Source organism: Prionailurus bengalensis, chromosome E4 (genome assembly GCF_016509475.1).
Source record: "Prionailurus bengalensis isolate Pbe53 chromosome E4, Fcat_Pben_1.1_paternal_pri, whole genome shotgun sequence".
NCBI lineage: Eukaryota > Metazoa > Chordata > Mammalia > Carnivora > Felidae > Prionailurus > Prionailurus bengalensis.
The window spans coordinates 21,049,202-21,069,934 of record NC_057360.1 but is presented as its reverse complement, the minus strand read 5'-3'; the positions used below and the strand labels follow the sequence as shown (position 1 = coordinate 21,069,934).

General features: G+C 43.9%; 1 protein-coding gene across 2 annotated transcripts in view; it reads right to left on the bottom strand.

The window, feature by feature from the left end:
• FAM163A (family with sequence similarity 163 member A) overlaps positions 1–3,636 on the bottom strand; it is an 80,677-nt gene extending 77,041 nt beyond the window's left edge. The window contains exon 1 of one of the 2 annotated variants that reach the window (XM_043567725.1): positions 3,371–3,636. The gene's annotated coding sequence lies outside the window, so the exon portion shown is untranslated. Of the gene's footprint in view, positions 1–2,828; positions 2,953–3,370 lie in introns of those variants that run through there. The other variant, XM_043567726.1, reaches the window with a different exon arrangement.
• Between the last annotated feature and the right edge of the window lie 17,097 nt (positions 3,637–20,733).

The following is a 20,733-nucleotide window of genomic DNA, read 5'->3' as shown; positions in this document are numbered from 1 at the left end:
ATGGTTCTAAAACACCCTCCAGGGGCGCCTGGGTGGCGCAGTCGGTTAAGCGTCCAACTTCAGCCAGGTCACGATCTCGCGGTCCGTGAGTTTGAGCCCCGCGTCAGGCTCTGGGCTGATGGCTCAGAGCCTGGAGCCTGTTTCCGATTGTGTGTCTCCCTCTCTCTCTGCCCCTCCCCCATTCATGCTCTGTCTCTCTCTGTCCCAAAAATAAACATTGAAAAAAAATTTAAAAAAATAATAATAAATAAATAAAACACCCTCCAAAGAAGTTGTACCCATTTACTCTTCCAACAGCAACATATGGAGGGGCTGTTTTTCTAGAACCTCATTAGCAGTTTATCCATCTTTTTGATGTTTGCTAACTGAAAGGGAAATAAGTAGGCCATTGCCCCACTGCCGCCAGTTTGCAGTCTACATGTTAAAGGATCAATCCCTTGTGTACAATTAAACCCGTGGGTCCTACAGGGAATGAAGAGCAAGCAGTTTTACCTGGCCAGCACTTTCCCTAAAGCCTAACGGGGTCACAAACATCTCTTGCGCCTCCAAATCGTGTTTATTCACAACGGTTCTGGATTTTCAGCTGCCACATGTGTCCGTTCCTAATGGGAGAAGAACGGCCGTGTGGAGGGAGCAGGGGGCTTTGGAACTGAGACACCTGGCTTCACAGAACAGCTCTGCCACGGACTCACTTTAGGGTCTTAGCAAGTTATTTAACCTCTCCCAAACTCAGCCTCCTCGTGTGAAATACAGGGATAATAATATTGATTTAGCAGAGCCTTGTGTCTGACATATAGAAAGTACTCAATACATGGTGGCAGTTTTCCTTAGTGCTAACGATCATCAGGCCAGATTCTAAACCTCGGGGCACTTTCCACAACTGACGAGACCAGCCAGGGCCATTCTGATGATAAAGGGGCCACCAAGACTATTCCCAGTTTCTGCTAAGATCTCCCCCCCCAACCCCCTGCCACCAGCCTCCTTTCCAAGGTTATCGGGAGACATCACTAAAATCCTACCCTGGGTCTCTGGGTGAGGGTGGGTCGTTTCCGTGCCAACACAGGCCCCCCTGTTGCCGGATGATGTTTGCGCTCAGACTGAAGCCGCTCTGAGCTAAGCAGAGCTCATTTCCAATTACAGATGGGCACACTGGAGACAAAGCAGAGATCCTTGAGCAAAATGTGAGGCACTTGCTCTCATCAGCACTGGAGCCCATTCTGCCTTTCCTGAGCACTGGTTTTGATAAGGTCACTAAATGCAAATTTCTGGTTCTGGCAGGAATGCCAGTGAAACCCACCACCAGGGTTTCTACCCATGCATGTGACACACACACCCTACCCCCACCCCCAGAGGACTTCAGAGGCTTCTCCCATTCACACATGGTCCTCTCTCATTCACTCATGGTCATCTCCCCAGGAGGGCAGAAATCCTGCCCCCGCTCTGCTTGTGAGTAGGGGGAACTGTGAGGAGGGTGCAGCTGATTTGCCTAAGACCACAGCTGAGCCACCCCGAGTGCCAACACGACCCCTGTCTCTACGTACTGGTTTAGATCCCTACAGACACGGGAGCTGGAACCTCTGGAGAGGGGTCTAAGAAATTATCATTGCTCCCAGAGAATATGCCTTTGCTCTTTCTCCCCTTTGATCCACCTCTGCCAGTATAAAGGGAAGGGGCAGGGGCCAAATGTACTTCCAAGCACTTTATTAGCACAGAAAGGAAGTTGCCTTCCACCCCCACTCTACCCCCCTAAGAACACCCCAAATCGCAGCAAATCTCAGGCAAAGTGCACTTTTCCAGATCTGAAGTCCCCCCATCATTGTTTCTCACGCGGTATAAAACGTGAATCTGGCTCAACCACTGGAGGACGCGGGACAGGGCACAGAGATCCGACTACGTAGACGTCCACCCTTGCCGGTTGCACTGAACCCCCAGCTCCAACCCGGGTCCTCCAGCCCCGGGCCACGACTGTGGCCTCCTCAAGGAGGGTCCCGGGCTGGGCAGACTGGAAAGGACAGGAGAAAGTGCCTCAACTGACTGCAGGGGGGAGTGGGGGCTGCCTGCGGTTGCACACCTGCCCCCCACCACCTTCCCGCCGCGGCCAACTTGCTAGGAAGAGCGAACTTCTGGGGCCCCACAGTTCCACCCAGAGAAAAGGAATGCCCAAGTGTGACAGAAAAGCACGGGTGGTGTATGCAGCCCAAGGGCACCGACAGAGAAGACCGAGCTCCATCCCTGCCCTCCCTCGCGGCCTCGGGAAGCGCAGAGACCGGACGAAGCCACCCGGGCAGGAGGTCTCCGGGGCGCCGCGCTGGGCACTCTACCCAAGCCACCCCAGCCGGCTAGGGTGAAGAGGACGGGAGCAGGGGAACGCCGGGCCTAGCCCGACACTGCTCTCCGCTCCTGCCCTGCTCTATTTGAGCCAAACCCTCCTCCGGCCGCTGAGCGAAGCTTCTATGTGGCCGGCGCCCCCAGCCCAGCCCGCCGCGCACGGCCCTGGGGATAGGGGTGCGGGACGCAAGCTCCCTCCTCGGGAGGAAACGGACAGCGGCCCGGGTAACAGTCCGGTTTCTCTGTCCCTTAGGCAGACGTCGGCGCCGGATGTCTTGGACCCGGACGGCCCGGCGGAGATGGCGACCCCGCACTGCGAACGCACCTCCGCCCTCCTAGCGTGGTCAAACTTGAGTAGGATCACCAGGGTGCTGGGCTGGCGCAGAGGCGCCCGCGCGCTCGGAGGAACCCACACGCACAGACCGACGGCGGCGGAGCGTCCCGCCCGCCCGCCCCGCACCCACCCACCGCGGTGCTCAGCCCCGGCCCGGCTCACTCACGCGCGCCCCGCGGTCCCGCCGAGCGTGCAGCGTCGCGGGCCCCGGCCGCCGCATGCTCCCGGGTGCTGGCGGGCGCCGAGGCGCGGCTGCCGGGTCCGTGTGCGCTCCGGCCGGCGGAAGGCGCTCGCGGAGCAGGAGCGCGCGGCAGCGGCGCAGGCGGGGACGGGGACTCGGCAAGTCCGGCCCCGAGGCGGGGACAGCGCGACCGGCGGCCTGGCCACGAGGCCGAGGACGTCCACCCCCACCCCCACCCCCTCGGAGCGCGCGGCCCGCGGTGCGGAGCGGGAGAGCCAAGCGGCGACCCAGACCCAGTCCGGCACGGCCGCGGTCAAGATAGGGGCGCGCGGGGAAGGTGGCCCCGGGGCGCGCTTACCCCGGTGCTAAGGCGCCCTCGGAAGTACGCCCCGGCCGGGCACCTCCCCGCGCGGAGCCGGGCGCCCCGGTGGGGGGCGGGGAAGGAATCCTCGGCCCGCCCCGCTCCGCCCCGTCCCTCCTTTTCTTCCTTCGGGGAACCTCGCTCGAGGAGCACCCTAACCCGTTACCGCGGCTGAGCAGCTCCTTTCCGGCGTCCACTCGCGCGTTGGGCTGGCACCAGCTCTGCGCGCGTCCTGCTGAGCGCCTGGGCCTGGGGCTGCCCACGTGAGGCTCCTGTGCGTTCCCCGGCGCTCCGAGAACTGCCCCTGCACGGAGCCAACAGCCTCATCGCCCCTCCAGGTGGCCCGGGCTGGGGGCAGGTTCCGAGCCACCTGATTGGCGCTGGCCCCAGTCCTGGGAGAATCCCCCGCGAGAGAGGCTGCTTGCACGAGGGCGGAGGGAAGGGACCAAGCAGAGCAGGCTGGCGTCTTCCAAAGAGCCTTCCCGTAGCTCCACTGCCTTTTCGCCTAAGAAATGTAAGCTCAGAGTCGGGCCCCCTAGGAACGCCTTATACAGGGAACTCTATGTGCCACAGCTCAAGTCCAGCATTGAAAATCCCGTGGGAATGATAGTTTTAAGGACCAGGGTGTGTCGCTGTCCACCGGACTTTGCCTGGAAAGCCGCCTGAAAGGCTCATCTGCTTCCCTATTTCTGGCTAGCACTGTTCCCTGGAAGTCCAGTCACACCTGGGTGCCCCCGCCGTTGAGGGGTACCCCGTCCTTGTAGCGGGCAGAGAGGGAGTCAATCTGTAATTGGAAGTGTGACCGCGACATCTAGCAGGAAAAGGCAGGGAAGGGGACACAATGTCTTCCCCATCCCCCAGCAGGAGGAGAAAACGTTAACGGTGCTCTAGATTTCTTTGAAATTACCCTCTTTTAGTGTTTTAAAACTCTACAAGTAGCTTATGTGCTGTACCCCCAGCCAATAAGTTCTGACATCAGTCTGCCTGGACAACATGGTAGGTGGGGTGAGATGGAAGGAAACTCACTTTTTAGCGTCACCAAAGCATCTCAGTGTGGAACTTTTGCCTGTTCCAATCTGTTCATGTTTCTCCTGACCCTGCTCTCCAGTCTTGGACTGAAGACAGGGGAGGAGGAAAGGGGGTCACCCAAATTAATGCTCGGGGTGGGGGGGCGGTGTTCCCCACATCAAATATATTTTCCTCTTCATTCTCTGGACAGTCTGGAGGATTCAAAGCAAACGCGAACACTGTATCAATTTCTCAAACAGGAAGAAAGAAAAACGTTGGTCCCTCAGCCCAGGTCCAACTTGTAACGGAGAGGAGTAAGAAATTTAGCACTTGGAGCAAACTTTATTATTCCTAAACCACTATTTAAATATATTTTTTCTTATATTTATTTATGATATATAATATTTATATATAAAACATATCATATCCAAAGGAAAGCTACCCACCTGCTCATTCCAGAAGATTTACTGTTGCTTCAACACTCCACATTTTTCCTCCTTCTCTTCGCAGGTTTTAAATTTTGACCTCAGATCTTGACGTGCTGCCTTTTCTCACCCAGTCAAACCTCACACCTACATTCTTTCCTGGCCTCACTTCTTCTCAGAGACAAAAGTGAAATATGAAGAGCCGTGTTATTTTGTTGTACACAATGACACGAGAGAAAAGTGAAAATGAGGTATATGTACAGCCTAACCAATCATCATAAACCAAACTGGTGTATTCACCCAGGTCATTGACATCACCCTACAAACGCCCCCATTTGTTTTCCGGAGCCCTTCCCTTCCCCCCCAAGCAACAGCCATCCTGACTTTATAGTAATCACTTCCTTATATATCTTTTTGGTTTTATTAGCTTGTTATGCATCCCTAAACACTGTAGTTTAGTTTGCTTGTTTTTGTAATCTCTGTAAATGGAATAATATAGCATGGATTTTTCATGTGTAGCTGGCTTGTTCTTTCACTTGGTCATGTTTGTGGGGTTATTTTTGTTGCATATAGTTGTAGTTGGGGCTGCTAATGTAATACTGCTAATAACATTCTTGTGTATATCTCCTGGTGTCTAAATGCAAACTTTTCTTGGGGCGCCTGGGTGGCTCAGTCAGTTGAGCATCCGACTTCGGCTCAGGTCATGATCTCATAGTTCGTGGGTTCAAGCCCAGCGTCGGGCTCTGTGCGGACAGCTCAGAGCCTGGAGCCTGCTTCAGAGTCTGCGTCTCCCTCTCTCTCTGCCCTTTCCCCGCTCATACTCTGTCTCTGTCTCTCAAAAATTAATAAACGTTAAAAAAATTTTTTAATGCAAACTTTTCTTTAGGGTATACCTTGGGGTGGAATTGCTGGGCTATAAGGTATGTTTCTATTTAACTTTATTAGATAATACCAAGTTGTTTACCGAGACGGTCATGAAATGTACACTCCCACCAGCTATGTTCCAATTGCTCCACATCTTTGCCAAGACAATATTACTAGGCTTCTTGATTTTTGTCAATCTGGTGGATGTGTAATGATATCAAAGTTGTGATCTTCATTTCATATCCCTAGTTACCAATAAGATTGTGGGCCTTTACATGTGCTTATAGCCTATTTGAATTTTCAGTTTTGTGAAGTGCCTATTCAAATCTTTACCCATTTTTCTATTGAGTTATCTGATTTTTTTTTCTTGTTGATCCATAAAGGTTCTTTGTATTTTCTAGCTAAATGCCTTTGTTGGTTATAGATTGCAAGTATCTTCTCCACTCATTAGCCTTCATCTTATGATCAGGAATAATTTTTTAAAGCAGAATTTTCATTTTGAGATACTTGTAGATTCAAATGCAGTTGTAAGAAATAATACAGAGATCTCAGGTACCCTTTATCCAATTTCCCCCATCTTTAACATCTTGCAAAACTATAGTACAATATACAACCAGGAGATTGGCATTGCCACGGTCAAAATACAGAACAATTTCTATCAGCACAAGAGTCCCTCATAGTTCCTTCTTATAGCCACACCCACTTCCCTTCTCATCCCTAACCCTTAGAAACCACTTATCTGTTTACCATTTCTAAAACAGCGTGATTTTAAGAATATTATATAAATGAAATAATACAGTATGTAAACTTTTGTATTTTTTTTCACCACTCAGCGTAATTCCTTGGGGATTCATCCAGGTTCATCCACTGGATGGTATGGATGTTCCATGGCTTGTGTAACCATTCATTCACTCATAAGAAAGACATCCGGGTTTTTTTCCAGTTTTGAGCTATTTTGATTAAAGCTGCTATAAACACTCGTGTGAAGGTTTATGTGTGAACATAAGCTTCCATATCTCTGGGATGAATGCCCAGAAATGCCGTGCTGGATCATGTGCTAGTTGCATGCTTCGTTTTTAAGAGAGATTGCCAATCTGTGTTCCAGACTTGCTGTACCTTTTTGCATTCACACCAGCAGTGTATGAATTAACCAGTTTCTCCACATCCTTGCAGGCAATTTAGAGTTGTCACTTTTTTCTTAATTTTACCCATTTTGATAAATGTATGGTGATATCTCATTGTGCTTTTTTTTTTTAATTTTTTTTCAACGTTTATTTATTTTGGGGACAGAGAGAGACAGAGCATGAACAGGGGAGGGGCAGAGAGAGAGGGAAACACAGAATGGGAAACAGGCTCCAGGCTCCGAGCCATCAGCCCAGAGCCTGACGCGGGGCTCTAACTCCCAGACCGCGAGATCGTGACCTGGCTGAAGTCAGACGCTTAACCGACTGCGCCACCCAGGCGCCCCTCATTGTGCTTTTTAATTACCATTCCCCTTAATGGCGAATGATGTTGAATATCTTGGCACCTGTATTTCCATCTAAATGCCCTCTTTGGCAAAATATCTGTTTATGCCTTTTGCACATTTTCTAGTTAGAGGGTTTGTTTTTTTACTGTTGAGTTTTGATAATTCTTCACATATTCTGGATCTTAGTTCTTTTGCAGATACATGGTTTGCAAATATTTTCTCCCAGTCTGTAGATCATCTTTTCATCCTCTTTGCATGGATTTTGCAGATGAATTTTTAAGTTTTGATAAGGTCCAATTTTTCACTTTTCCCTACTGTGGGTCATGCAGTTTCTGTCAAGTCTAAGAACTCTTTGCATGGCCCTAGATCCTAAAGATTTTCTCCTAGATTTTTTGTTTCGCATTTTAACCTTTAAGTCTATGAAACATTATGAGTTAATTTTTATATAAGATGTAAACTTCTGGTTGAGATCTTTTTTCTTGCCTAAGTATGTCCAATTGCTTTAGCACCATGTGTTGCTTTTACACCTTTGTCCGGAACCTATTGCGCATATTTGCATAGGTCTATTTCTGATGCTCTATCTGTTGCGTTGATCTCTTCTTCCACCAGTACCACCACACAGACTGATTCTGCCCATGTTATTCTTCCTATTCAAAATTGTTTTAGGGGCACCTGGGTGGCTCAGTCGGTTGGGCGCCCGACTTCAGCTCAGGTCATGACCTCACGATTTGTGAGTTTGAGCCCCGCGTCAGGCTCTGCACTGACAGCTCAGAGCCTAGAACCTGCTTCAGATTCTGTGTCTTGCTCTCTGTGCCCTTCCCCTGCTTGCTCTCTCTCTGCACTCTGCTTCTCTCCCAAAAATAAATAAACATTAAAATAAATAGTTCAAAATTGTTGTAGGTCTTCTAGGTCCTCTGCCTTTCCATTTACACATTAAGAATAATCTTCTCTATATCTACCAAGAACCTTGCTAGCATTTTGATATTAAGGACAAACATTCAGGGGCGCCTGGGTGGCTCAGTCAGTTAAACATCTGACTTCGGTTCAGGTCATGACCTCACAGTTCATGAGTTTGGGCCCTGAGTCGAGCTCTGTGCTGACAGCTCAGAGCCTGGAGCCTGCTTTGGATTGTGTGTGTCTCTCTCTCTGACCCTCCCCTGCTTGTACTCTGTCTCTGACTCTCTCTCTCTCTCTCTCTCTCTTTCTCTCTCTCTCTCAAAAATAAACATTAATTTTTTTTTTACAAAGGAGAAACATTCAGCCTTTCATCATTAAGTATAAATTAGCTGTAGCTAACAAAATTTCTTTCTATTTCTATTTTTTGTGGAAATGTTTGTGATAAATGGCTAGTAAATGTTGTTGAATGCTTTTACATTGGGTTATGTAATCATGTGATTTTTCTTTTTTAGCCTGTTAATATGGTGGATTATGTTGATGATTGCTTTTAGAAAATTAAAGCAGCCTTGCAGCCCTGGAATAAAGCCTACTTGGTCATGGTATAAAATTCTTTTTATGTATTGCTAAATTATATTTGCTAATATTTTGTTGAGCATTTCTTGCATCTATATTCACGAGAGGATTTTTGGTCAGTAGTCTTCTTTATTTGTGCTGTCTGTGTCTGGTTTTGGTATTGGAGTAATACTAACTTCATAAAACGAATTGGAGAATGTTCCCATCTCTACTATTTTCTGGAAGAGACCATGTAGATTTGGTGTTAAGTCTTGTTAAAATGTTTGCTGGAATTCTCTGGTGAATCTATCTGGGCCTGGACCTTTTAGAAGATTTGAAATTATAAGACACATATCACATGATTTCACTCATTTGTGGAATTTGAGAAACTTAACAGATGGTCATAGGGGAAGGGTAGGAAAAATAAGATAAAAACAGAGATGGAGGCAAACCATAAGAGACTCTTAAATACAGAGAACAAATTGGAGATTGATGGGAGTGGGGTGGGGAAAATGGGTGATGGGCATTAAGGAGGGCATTGTTGGGATGAGCCCTGGGTGTTATATGTAAGTGTTGAATCACTGGATTCTACTCCTGAAGTATGTTAACTTACTTGAGAATAAATAAAATAAAATAAAATAAATAAAATGAAGATTTGAAATTATAAATTTAATTATCTTAGTAGTTATAGGGTGATTAAAATTGCCTATTTCATATTGGGTGAGATGTGTTGTACTTTGTATTTTCCAAAGAACTGACACTTCATCTAAGTTGTCAGATTTATGTGTGTAGAGTTGTTTATTTTATTCCTTTTTTTTCTTTGCTGATATCTGCAGACTGTATAATGACCCTGTTTCATTCCAGAAACATTGGTAATTTGTGTTGTGCCCTCCTTTTTTTTCCTTTGCCAGTCTTGCCCAAGTTTCATTAATTCTATCGAACCTTTCAATGAAACAGCTCTTTGTTGATTTTCTTCTATTTTCAGTTGTATTGATTTCTGGTTTTGTCTTAATTATACCCTTTTTTCTTCTTGCTTTAGGTTTATTTTGCTCTTTTTTCCCCTAGATTCTTTAAAAAAAATTTTTTTAACATTTATTTATTATTGAGAGACAGAGAGAAACGGAGCGTGAGCAGGGGAGGGACAGAGAGAGAGAGGGAGACACAGAATCTGAAGCAGGTTCCAGGATCTGAGCTGTCAGCACAGAGCCTGACGTGGGGCTCGAACTCACAAACTGCGAGATCATGACCTGAGCCGAAGTTGGACGCTTAGTCGACTGAGCCACCCAGGCGCCCCTCCCCTAGATTCTTGAGGTGGAAGCTTAAGATTACTGACTAAAGACTTTCTTCTTTTCTAATATATGCGTTAGTGCTATAAATTTCCCCCTTAGCACTGCTTTAGCAGGGTCCCACAGATGTTGACATTTGTATTTTCATTTTCATTCAGTTCAACGTATTTTTTTATTCCCCTAAAACCTTCTTCTTGATCAATGCATTATTTACAAGTGTGTTGTTTGGTTTCCAAGTGTTTGGAGATTTTCTGTTATCTTTCACTTATTGATTTCTACTTTGATTCCATGCGGTCAGCCTTCTTCTCTCCACTTTTCCTGTCTTGTCTAGGACCTCCAGTGAAATTGTGAATTGCAGTGGAAAGAGCGGACATCCTTGTCTTGTTCTTGACCTTAGGAGGAAAGCATCCAGCCTTTCACCATTAGGTAATTAGCTGTAGGTTTTTCATAAATATCCTTTATCAGGCTGAAGAAAATCCCTTCTATTCCTAGTTTGTTGAGGGTTTTTTTGTCATAACAGGATGGAGGATTTTGTTAAATGTTTTCTGCATCTGTTACTGTCATCAAATGGTTTTGGCCCTTATTCTGTTCAAATGGTGTATTATATTCATTGATTTTTGGATGTTAAAAACAACCATGAATTCCTCGATTAACTCTCACTTGGTCCTGTGTATAATCCTTTTTATATGTTGCTGATTTGGTTTACTAGTATTTTGTTGTGATGTTTGGCACCTGTATTCATAAGGGATATTTGTTTTCTTTTCTCGTATGTCTTTCTCTGGTTTTGGCATCAGGGTTATACAGACCTCATAGAATGAATTGGGAATTATTCCCTCTTGTATTGTTTGGAGGAGTTTGTGAAGGTTGATGTTAATTCATCTTGAAATAGTATAATCCATCAGCTCCCTGGGTCTAGGCTTTCTTTGAGAGTAATTTTTTTAATACTAATTCAATCTGCCTTCAGTGTATTCAGACTTTTGTATCTCTTCTCGAGTTAGTTTCTATAGTTTGTGTCTCTCTTGGAGTTTCTCCATTTCAGTTAGGTCATCCAGTTTGTTGGCATACAGCTGTCTGTGGTGTTCCTTTAACATCCTGATGCTTGTGTAAGGTGATTACTTCTCATTCTCGAGTTTCTTCTCTCTTTTTTTCTTGATCAATCTACTTAAAGGTCTGTTCACTTTGTTGATCTTTTCCAAGTTACAGTTTTACTTTCATTGATTCCCTATTGTTTTTCTATTTTCTATGGCACTTATGTCCACCCTAATCTTTATTATTTCCTTCTCTCTTCTTGCTTTCGGTTCAGTGTGCTCTTTTTTCTAGTTTCCTAAGGTAGAAGTTTAGGCCGTTGATTTGAGATCCTTTTTCCTTTTTAATATAGGTGTTTCTAGGCGTCAACTTCTCCCTAAGTGCTGCTTTCACTGCATTCCATGAGTTTGGGTGCATTCTGGTTTCATTTTCAGTCGTCTCAAATTTTCTAACTTTCCATGTGATTTCTTCCTAGAACCATTGGTTATGTGGGAGTGGTTATTTGCTGTTTAATTTCTTCCTATTTGTGAATAACTTTCTTAAAGTTTCTCAAAGTCTGCTATTTCCTGGTAGATCTTCTGTCTAGTTGTTCTATTCATTTTCAGAAGTGAGATATTAAGGTCTCCAACTTTCGGGGTGCCTGGCTGGCTCTGTCAGTAGAGCATGTAACTCTTGATCCCAGGGTTGTGAGTTTGAGCCCCACACTGGATGTAGAGCTTGCTTTAAAAAAAAAGTTTTCTAAAATTACAGTCTCCAACTTTTGTTGTAGAATAGTCTATTTTTCATTTCATTCTATCACTTTTTGTTTCATGTAATTTGGAACTATGACATTTTTCACATATGAATGTGCAAGCAAAACTTATAAATTTTCACAAGTATGATATGGAGCCCTGAACCCACCATGGTGTAAAGAAACCCAGGATGAAAGGCCATGGGCAAAAAAAGTCACTTTTGACAGACAATATGCATTGGAAGTGAGTCACTGAATCCAGTCCACACTCAGGTACAAGTGCCTCCCATTCACCCCACCCTAGAGTGTAACTCCTTTAGGATCCCAACCCAAAGCAGGGGGTGGTTCTACAGCACCCATACCTCCGGTGAACCATGGGCTCTAACTTTTGACTTCCAACCAGGATTACTAGATGCCCCCCAGTGGCCCCACGTGTAAGACTCATCTGTTTGAATGTCTACCCTCTCTTGAGACTTAAAGCTAGTAATTCCTTATGAATTAGTTGGCTCTTTGATGCTTTTAAGATGATTTAAAACATTTTATCAAATATTTGAGTTCTTTTCAGCTTACCCTGCAGGACGATGGGTCTGCCATCGTCATCAGAAGCACAAGTTCTCCGGTTGCATATATGAATGTGCTGTTGTTTTAATCTGGAAGGATTTATTTTGGGTGAAAATACTGCCTTTTTGCTAAACATCAATAGCACTACATAAGGAAAAAAGTAATTACCAAGACCTTTTGCACTCTTAGGTGCATTCTAGTAAAGTATTATTTTTTTGCCGACTTTCATTATAAAATCAAAGGACCATCCAGGGGTGCCTGGGTGGCTCAGTTGGTTGAGCGTCTGACTTTGGCCCAGGTCATGATCTCGCAGTTCATGAGTTCAAGCCCTGCATTGGGCTCTGTGCTGATAGCTCAGAGCCTGGAGGCTGCTTCAGATTCTGTGTCTCCCTCTCTCTCTGTCCCTCCCTTGCTCATGCTCTGTCTCTCAAAAATAAATAAAAACATTAAAAAAATCAATCAATCAATCAAAGGACCATTCCAACAGGGGCCACATCACTTAATAGGAGTGAGACAAAACCCTGCCTCCCACCCCCCGTTTCCCAGGGCCACTGGAAGCCTCTTCTCCTGCTTTATCTGAGGAGGCCATCCTCTCTTCCCAAAGCAGTTTTTGTGTTGTTGGTATCATTGGGGGTAAAAATTACTTTTTGTCTAAACACAAGTTCTTCTGGTGGAAGATTCCTGACATATCAGAAAGGAATATTAGTTTAATTTCTTCTGTGTGACCAACTCTGCCATCTGATATTCAAACTACACATTAGGATTCAAGTTTTTCTTTTTAAAGCAATTAAGATCACAGCTCTCTCTAGAAAGGACTGGATTATAAGGCCCAGCTCAGTGGTTTTCTCTCATATAGATCTACGATGGCTTATCCACAATTTGAAATTCACAACTCTCTGAAAGTCAGCTTAGAAAAGATCTCATTTGAGAACAAAACCAGAGCTGACCTGATCTGATGTAGGGGCAAAACTTAAGCTCTAGGGAGGATGTTTAAAATCTTTATCTCATTTGGTGCCAATATTTATTCATTTTGCTGCAAAAACATAGATGCGTTTGCCGCTCAGGTCTCTGTTAGGGGTGTGTTACGCTAATAGACAGGAAGTGCACCAAATTACCTTTCTAAATTTGGGAGGGGTGATTGATTTTTCAAAAACCTGTTTTCTGTGAGGCAAGGGGAAGATGCGATTGCTCCTGGGATGTAAGGGACAAGGAGGAAGAGAGGAGGAAAGTGGACACGGGCATATGGCTGAAGACTGCGCTTTCTCGGTGCACCCCGTTCCGTGACCTTCTCCCCCCAGATCTTCAGCAGTGTTTCCAAACTGACACTGTGCATTTCTGTGAGTGAATTTGCAGGTGTGTGGGAACGGGGGCAAGTGGTTGGCTTTGTGCCTGTTTCAATGTAGGTCAGAAAAGAGGCAGCAAGTAGGGATGGATATGTGAGCACAGAGATAGAGAGGAATGTGAGACAGTTCTGAGTACTCCCAGAAGTTATTGGGGGGAGGGAGTTGTCCTCTCTCACAAGGTCTTGGAATTAGGATTGTGGTAGGGTATAGTTAAATATCTAAGGAAAAGGTAATAACAGGGCGTGTGCGACCGCTGTGAAAGTCTGGATGTCATCTTGCGTTTTCTTCTGTCTCTGTTTCCTGGTCTCTCTTATAGAAGTGAAACATCCAACCTCTCTGGAGACAAAGTCTTTTATTTTATGGTCATTTTGTGGGACTCAGGGATTATTGAATTCCCCTTACCTGCCCTGGTGTCCTGGCTGATGCATGAGACCGTCTGCACCACCGTTTCACAGCCAGAACAGCTGCTTTCAAGAGTGACTGGTCAGCCTCTTCTCTTAGGAAGATACAAATAGGACTCATGAAAACAATGTGCTGAAAAGCACTCTCAGCATAGTGAAGTACTTTCTCATGATTGAATTAAAGTAATTGGTAGAGCAAAATGGGAATTAAAAAAGTATGTGTGGCTATATGGGGACAGAGTACCAGCATCCACGCCCTAAATGTTGCACCAGCACCAAAGAGCTGAAGGGCATTTGTGTTTCAGTATAAAGAAAAGTTGACATGTTTGCATGGGCCACCAGAAGATACTTGAGGGTGAATCAGTTCTTTAATAGAAATTCACAAAAGAGCTATAGGATAATTCAGTAAATGAGTAAGGAGCAATTTCCTATTCAGATTTGTAGCCTCTGCAAGTGGTTCCTGAGACTTCTGTAAAATCTTAAACGACAGGAGAATGAATTAAAGAAATGGAATTAGTTGGCCTTGGGTCTGCTTTTAGCCACCTAAAGCATGAGAAAGATATTAACTTATTTATCTTTCCCAACACAATCATACATGTAGCAAAGAATTTACATCTTTGGGAGCTTCTCCAAGGGCCACAAGAACTGGGATTATTAGCCCATTTTACATGTGGGGATAGAGTATATAAGTGACTTACTCAAGTTATGCAGAAGATCTGCATAGACCTAGGAACTCATTGTTGGCACTAAAATATCTCTTTGCCTTCAAAGATGTGATATTAGTCTTGTTCCTGACCTTAGGAGGAACTTAGAGCTTTTCACCATTGAGTATGATATTAGCTGTGGCCTTGTCATAAATGCCCTTATTATGCTGAGGTGCATTTCTTCCATAACTAATTTGCTGAGAGTTTTCATCAGGAAAGGATGTTGATTTTGTCAATTTATATTCAAATAATCAAGTGATTTTTGTCTTTCATTTTATTAATGTGATGTTCACATTTATTGCTTCAGTGTATGTTGAACCATCCTTACATCCCACAGACCAATTCAACTTAATCATGGTGTTTGGTGCTTTTAACATGCTGTTGAATTCTGCTTCTACTATTTTGTTGAAGATTTTTGCATCTATGTTCATCAGGGATATTGGCCTATAGTTTTCTTATCTTGTAGTGTCCTTGTCTGGCTTTAGTATCAGAGTAATGCTGGCCCAGGAACAAAACAAGGGTGCCTACTCTCCCCACTTCTATTCAACACAGTACTAGCAGTCCCAGCCAGAGCAATTAGACTCCAAAAAGAGATAAAGAAATCTAAATTAGAAAGGAAGAAGTAAAACTGTCTCCATTTGCAGATGACATAATATTATATAGAAAAACCTAACGACTCCATCAAAAAATTGTTGGAACTAATACATTTAGTAAAGTTACAAGATACAAAATCCACATGCAAAAATCAGTTGCATTTCCATACACTAACAACAAACCATCAGAAAGAGAAGTCAAGAAAACAGTCTTGGCTACAATAGCATCAAAAACAATAAAATACTTGGAATTAAATTTAACAAGGAGAAAAAGACCTATACACTGAAATCTACAAGACACTGAAGAAATAAATTGAAGAAGACACCAATAAATGGAAAGATACGTTTACTGACTGGAAGAATTAATAATGTTAAAATGTCGACACTACCCAAAGTGATCTACAGATTCAATGCTATCTCTAAAATAAATTCCAGTGGCATTTTCCACAGAAACAGTAGAAAAAAATACTAAATTCCAAAATTTGTATGGAACCACAAAAGGCCCAATAGCTAAAAGCAATCTGGAAAAAGAACAAGCCCAGAAGTATCACACGAACTACCATAATCAAAACAGTATGGTACTGGCATAAAAACAAAGACCTAAGCCAATAGAACAAATTTTAGAGCCCAGAAATAAATCCATGCATATGTAGTCAACTAATCTTTGACAAGGGCTTCAAGAACATGCAATTGGGGGGGGGGGGAGTGAGGGGAAGAACAGTCCCTTTAATAAATGGTGCTGGGAAAACTGTAAATTCACCTGCAAAAGAATGAAATTGAACCCCTATTTTACACTACTCAGAAAAAAATTAACCAGAAATGGATTAAAGACTAAAAGGTAAGACCGAACACTAAAAAACTTCTAGAAGAAAACACTTAGGGAAAAAGCTTCTTGACGTTGGTCTTGCCAGTGATTTATTGGAATGTCACCAAAAGCACAAGGAACAAAAGCAAAAATAAGTGGAACTACATCAAATTAAAAAGTTTCTGCACTGCAAGGGAAACCATCAACAAAATGAAAGGCAGCCTACAGAATGGCAAAATATATTTACAAACCATAGATCTGATAAGGGGTTATTATCCAAACTATATAAAGAAATTATACAATTCAAGAGCAAAACAAAACAAAATAAAATCCAATTAAAAATGGGCAAGGGGTGTCTAGGTGGCCCAGTAGGTTAAGTGTCTGACTCTTAGTTTTGGCTCAGATCACAATCTCACGGTTTTGTAAGTTCAAGCCTCATGGCAGCACAGAGCCTGCTTGGGGTTCTCTCTCTCCCTCTCTCTCTCTCTGCCCCTTCCCTGCTAGCGCTGTCTCTGTCTCTCTCAAAATAAGTCAATAAACTTTTTAAAAAATGAGCAAAAGACTTGAATAGACACTTTTCCAAAGACACAGAAATGGACAACAAGTACATGAAAAGGTGCTCAACGTCACTCATCATCAGGAGAATGGAAATCAAAACCACACTGAGGTATCATTTCATACCTGTCATGGTGGCTTTTATCAAAAAGACAAGCGAACACATGTGGAAAAAAAGGAATCCTTGTATATTGTTAGTGGGAATGTAAACTGGTGTAGCAATTGTGGAAAACAGCATGGAGGTTCTGCAAAAAACTAAAGATAGAACTATCATACAGTCAGTGATCCTACTTCTGAGTATATATCCAAGGGAAACAAAGTAATTATCTTAAAATTTTCTACACTTGCATGTTCACTGCAGAATTATTCACAATATCCAAGATATGGAAACAATCTAAGTGTCCACCAACAGATGAGTGAATGAAGAAGATGTGATATATACATATATCATATAATTATGACTATTATTCAGCCATGAGAAAGAAGGAAATCCCGACATTTGTAAAAACACAGATGGGCCTATGCTAAGTGAAACAAGCCAGACAAAGAAAGACAAAGACAGCATGATATCCCTTATAGTGAGATATAAAAAACTGAACTTATAGAAACAGAGTAAAATGGTGGTTACCAGTGGCTGAGGGGTAGGGGAAATGGGGAGATGCTGGTCAAAGAGTACTTGCCTTCAGCTATAAGAAGAATAAATTTCGGCAGCTAACATACAGCATGGTCTCTGTAATACTGTAATAATACTGTGTTGTATACTTGAAATTTGCTGAGAGAGTAGACCTTACACATTCTCACTACACACACACACACATACAGGTAACTTCATGAACTGATGGAGATGTTCATTAACCTGATTGTGGTAATCATCTCACAAAGTATGTCAAGTCACCACATCATACATTTTTAAATACATGTATTTGTCATTTATACCTCAATGAAGCTGGAAAAAAAGAAAAAATAAAGGACAGAAACGCCACAACAAAAAAAGGATGCAATATTTGCTCCCTAAAAAAAGACTTTTTATAGCATATTTGTAAGCAGGTAGATGAGCACAAGGGAAAAGACGGTGTTCTGGCAATCTGCAAACTGCACGAAGACACAGGAGGATTGTGATGGGCCATTAGTACCGCCGTGGGGACAACACTTAGTCTTGCTGCAGTGATGCAAGGGCCGAGCATTGTTTATTTGGCCCAAGGTGGTCAGCATTTTTTTCTTATTCCAGAAGTTCTAGTTTAAAATCTACCATATAAATGTACTGTTGTCTCCTATGTCTTGTCTTGTGGAGCAAACTGCCTTATTTCCTCTGAAAATTTGAGACTGCTCTCCTACTGTTACCATTGCTGCCCGGAGGGGAGCCCCAAATCTCTGTGCTTAGCTCAGTATTGCTCTCTGAGGCTCTCCCATCAGAATTTGCTCATTGTCATCTGGACATTTCCTGTTGCTTCAGTCCCTCCTCCACTGCTTCACATCCAAGCTTGCGTGTGTAGCTCTTCAGGGCATATTACCTCCAAAGTCTGTATCCCCTCTCCTCCCAGTCCATTCTGTCTCAGCTTGTCTCAGACCTTCAGTGCTGCATGGATTTGTCCACTGACTGTACACACAATACCGGGAGAAGCTGTTTGTTTGTTTTAGTTTATTTGTTTAGTTTAGTTTAGTTATTTATTTTGAGAGAGACAGAGACAGCGTGAGTTGCTCATAGCACGGAGCCTGATGTGGGGTTTGAACTCACAAACCGTGAGATCATGACCTGAGCCGAAATCAAGAGTCAGCCGCTTAACTGACTGAGCCACCCAGGTGCCCCAACACTGGCAGAAGTTTTGCTCCAACTTAATGAAGGAAGCACAACTTAACCATTTCAAAAACTAAGTGTGTTGGAGTTGTATCACTAAACCCAATCATAGGCATTACAATACACCTTCTTTTGCAAATTCATTTTAATGCCACGTTACATAAAAAATATATTAAAATTGTAAAGGGTGCCCGTTGGTCCCGACTTCAGTTCAGGTCATGATCTCACAGGTTCATGAGTGCGAGCCCCATGTCGGGCTCTGTGCCGACAGCTCAGAGCCTGAAGCCTGCTTTGAATTCTGTGTCTCCCTCTCTCTCTGCCCCTCCCTTACTCACGCTCTGTCTCTCTCTCTCAAAATTAAATAAACATTTAAAAAATATGTATATATATTAAAATTTTGAATTAAATGGAAAATAAATTAAATTTCCAAACTAAATACCTGATTCAGCAAGCCTTGAGCTTTCTTTCTAAACCTTGAGCTTTCTTCAATGAAGCATTTACTGTAATAATTAATAGTGGTAACAACACAGGGATAAACACATACTCTCCATTTGTTCTTCCTAATAACAATGATTTGAGCTTTATGGTCCATCTATTTTTTTTTCCATATAATTTTCAAGATTTGCTGAATGCAAACCACTGCTTTTTTACACTAAGGTTCACCAAAACAAACAAACAAACAAACAAACAAACAAACAAACAAACCATACATAGACTCTGGTTTTAGATCCAGCACAATGACTTACAGAGTCAGGCACTTAATATTTTCTGCTGATGCCAACAAAAGTGTTAATTTCAGCTTGAGAAACAAACACCCTCATAGATTCTTTCTGCAGGACTGGTTTCTATTTTTTATCAAATGCAAAGAAAGAGAATGTCACCAGGGGACTTTTCCTTCCTAGAAACCTGCTGCCAGGCCCCCGAGGCAAGAATCCAAATGTTGCTTCGACCCACCAAAGCCACAGCAGAGGCCAGAGGTGGAAGGCTGTCTGGCTATAACATCTGTCGCCCTGCGGTCCCAGGACCGTTTTGAGGGACTTTTACCACTTTGGTGGGAGTGGAGGCTCTAATCCTCCTCCAACACTGTTCGGCGTTCCTGAAGGAGGAAATCTGCTTCTTTTCAAAGGTAGACAGGGGTTACGGGGGCTTGACCTTGCTTCCTGTTCTACGGTTTTCGAATCACCTTGCGGATGCCAGCACGTGGCAATCTGATGGCTTCCCTGTAGTGGTCAGTGCTTGCACGTGGGAGCATGAAGGCCGCCATATGGAACGAAAGGTGACTGGGCTGTGAGGACGGTGAGGAAGGGCTCTTTGCAACACTCAACCTGTCCTTCGTCTTCAAACGCCGTCCTCCTTCCAGCCGGGGCTGATGGGAGGCGAGGCCCCAAAGGCAAGAGGCTGATGTGCAAATCTCCTAATGGAGCTTGACAGCAGCCGGATTAAAAAGCACAAGTGCAGCACCCAGAAAGCAGTGCCAGAAAGCGTATGCATCCTCTGTCTGCTCCTTCTCCTGCTATCGGCTCTGTTTTGTTTTTTTTTTTTCAGAGAGCTGAACCATAAGATAAAACTTTTCAAAGAAACAGAGGCTTAAAAAAAAAAAAAAAAAAAGACTAGCGATGAAAGGGCTTTGGTGAGTGGGAAAGGAGGACAGAAGTCAACTTTGTTGTGAGATTTCTAGGGGTCAGGAGCTTGGCTTGTCTGCAGGACAAATGCCTTTGAGGAAGCAGAGAGACCAGTGTGCAAAGGACATGATGACAGTCGCAGAAATACTGTTATGCTAGCTAGATTCATTTGTAAAACCAGGCCAAGTTGGAAAGCAACTACGGACTTATTTTCTCTCTGCAGGCGACCGCTGTTACAAGCAAGAGCCTTCTCGGACTGGCCCTGCCTCCAGACTTTTCTCCCCCCACTTCCTCAGCACAGAACCTCCGGGGTCTACATTTCCGCTTTGGCACTGACCTATTGCCTTGCCCTGTTAGTGAACTATTTCACCTGGCTACCCCTTGCCTTCCCAGTGAAACTCCGAGATGCTTGAGGGTAAAGCAATGCATTAAAACGAATTCAAAAATATTTGCAGACTGTCTACACTGCATACTCAGCTGAATGGAATTCAAAGACATTTAAACGGCTCACAAAAATAAGACAGACACGAAGCAACTCTCTGTCAATGCAAGGCAATGATTGAGTGAAGTCACAAATATGTGGTGTTATATGAAGAATGGACATCAGATTTCCTTGGAAAGGGAGATTCTGCTAGAGAGACCCCAAGAGAGGGCATTAAGAAGCAACAACTCCCAGAAGAGTAGCTTCAGGATCTGCTGTTCAGCTGGGAGGAGGAGAAGCAGGGAGTCCAGTCTGACTCTGGCACCTTGAATATGACAAGGAATGTTCTTCTTCTCCCATAATGATAGCTACCCAGCTGGGTACAAATAGGTGCACTTACTGAGAATCTGGGATTAACTGATTCTTTAACAGGACTGACATGCTGTGCACCTAGGCCCACGTTCGGGAACAAA